A 2,500-nucleotide genomic window follows, 5' to 3' on the forward strand; every position below is an offset into this window, starting at 1 on the left:
TTCTCCTTCTACCTTCTCCTCTTCCTCCATTTTCGCTCCTACACCTTTTCCACACCCCCTTTCCTCCTTCTCCCTCCTCCTCCATCTTCGCTCCTATACCCTTTCCATCCTCCCCCCTCCTTCTACCTTCTCCCTCCTCCTCCATCTTCGCTCCTATACCCTTTCCACCCCCCCATCCTTCTCCCTCCTCCTCCCCTCCCCCTCCCCATTTCCCCTCATCCGCCTACTTCAAGCTCCGGCAAGACGATGATGCGAGAATCACCTTTCACGCACGAGGCTCATGGACTTGAGGGAGAGGTTAGAAGGAGGGAGAGAGAGATAAGGAGGGAGGGAGGGAGGGAGGGAAGGTGGGAGGGAGGGAAGGAGGGATAGAGGATGGAAAGGAATGGGAGAAGGAGGAAAGGTGGGAAAGAGGGAGGGAGGGAGGGAGGGAGGGAGGGAGGGAAGGAGAAAGAGGGTTAAGGAGGGAGGGGGGAAGGGGGAAAAGAAGGAGAGGAGAGAGGGAGGGAGGGAAGGAGAGAGGAAGGATGGAAGGGAAGGGGAAAAGGAGAGAAGGTGGAAAAGAGGGAGGGAGGGAGGGAGGGAGGGAGGAAGGGAGGGAGGGAGGGAGGGAGGGAGGGAGGGAAGGAGGGAGTGAGGGAGGGAGGTACGGAGGGAGGAGGGATGGTGGAAAGGAAGGGGAGAAGTAGGGAAGGAGGGAAAGAGGGAAGGAGGGAGGGAGAGAGGGAAGGACGGAAGAAAAACAGGAATGGGGGGAAAGAGAAGGAGGGGGTAGGGTTGGTATGGAGTAGAAAGGGAGGGAAGGAGGGAATACGAGAGGCAGAGAAAGAGGGAAGAAGGGAGGGAGAGAGGGAGCGAGGAATGGAGGGGAAGAAGGGATAGGAGAGAAGGCAGGAGGAAAGGGGATAGAGGGATGAAACAGAAGAAAAAGAATGGAAGAGAAGAGGGAGGCGAGGAAGGAGTGAGGAGGAGGGAAAGGAGAGAAAGAAGGAAGGATTTCGGTAGAGAGGGAATGAGGGAAGAGAAAAAAAAAACGAATAAGGGGAAGCAGAGAAGGAGTGATAAACGGAAAGAACGAAGAAAAAAGGAGGGAAGGAGTAGGTTCATGGAAGAGAAAATAGGAAGTGAGGAAGGAGAGGTTGATAAACAGGTAGAGGAAACGGGGAAAAAGAGGAAGGAAGGAAAGAACAAGAAAGTGGAAAAAGGAGGAGGAGAAAGAATGGACGACGAGAGAGGTACGTATATCTGGAAGTCAAAAGAAGAAGAAAGTGACGAAGAAGAAAATAAAGTAGAAAGGATAAGAAAAAAATGAAGAAGAAAGAAGAGGAAGAAGAAGAATAGAAGAAGAAAAAAAAGAGGAGCAGATATAGGAGGAAAAAGACGAAGGAGAGGAAAAAGAAAAAGGAATAGAAGGCAAACAGAAGAAGGAACAAAAGGAAAAGATAATTGAAAAGGAGAAGAAGCAAGAAAAAGAAGATAAGGAAGGGAAGAGAGGGAGGAAGGGAAAGAACGGGGAGAAGACTCGAATTCAGAGAAAGAAGGAACAGTAAAACTAAATAATTTAGGGAAGGCAAGAAATCGTCACTGAACATTGAACAAGGAAATGAACATCGAAAAAAAAGTAGATTGCAGCGTCTTAGAAAATTTTCACGTCATCACCTTCCTCTTGTCTCTGCTAAATGTGACATTTGACATTACGCTAGGATTTATAATATTTGACAAAAATAAAATAAAAATAAAAATAAAGAGAAACAAAAGAAATAATGAAACAGGATTAAATGAATGAATAAATCCCTTTTCAAATGTACATCTCACGTATTCCATTTTTTCCTCCTTTCAAAACCTCTCCTCACGTTCCTTTCCCCTCTCATTTTGCCTCGTCTCCTATTCTCCCCTCCCCCCCCCCTTCACTTCAACACTTCCCCTCATTTGCTAATCTAACGACCCTCCTTTGCTTAACCCGCATCTCTTTAACATTTCCTTCATCCTTTGCCCCTTCCTCCCTCGCACCCCTTCCCCCCTCCCTGTTTCCTTCTCGTCCCCATCTTTTATTTGTTTCCCCCCTTCTTATCCCTCCCCAACCGACGCGTTCTCCACCCCCCCTCTCTCGCTCACCTTCCTCTCTGCAGTTCTAGCCCCTATTTATTCACTATCCCCTACTTACTATGTAACTGCCTCACCTCCCCCATCTTTATTTGTATTACCCCCCCCCCCCCTCACGGGAATTCGAATCTTCCCTCTCCCCATCCTCTTTCGCTATCGCCCTCTCCCCATTTAACCTCACCTCCTCCTCTTCCTCCTCCTTCTCTTCCTCCCCCCTTCTCTTCCTCCTCCTCTTCCCCCTCCCCCTTCTCTTCCTCTCCCCATTCTCCTCCCCTTCTTCCCCTTCCCCGCCTCCTCCTCCTCCTCCTCCTCCTCCTCCTCCTCCTCCTCCTCCTCCTCCTCCTCCTCCTCCTCCTCCTCCTTCTGGTAGGATCGCTTCTCCTAAGAAACCCTCATA

General features: G+C 49.6%; 1 protein-coding gene across 1 annotated transcript in view; it reads right to left on the reverse strand.

Moving 5' to 3' along the window:
* Window positions 1-2,500, reverse strand: part of LOC125034593 (protein-L-histidine N-pros-methyltransferase-like) — a 240,102-nt gene that overhangs the window by 226,327 nt on the left and 11,275 nt on the right. The window lies entirely within an intron of this gene.

The sequence above is a fragment of the Penaeus chinensis genome, chromosome 18 (genome assembly GCF_019202785.1).
Source record: "Penaeus chinensis breed Huanghai No. 1 chromosome 18, ASM1920278v2, whole genome shotgun sequence".
Classification (NCBI taxonomy): Eukaryota; Metazoa; Arthropoda; class Malacostraca; order Decapoda; family Penaeidae; genus Penaeus; species Penaeus chinensis.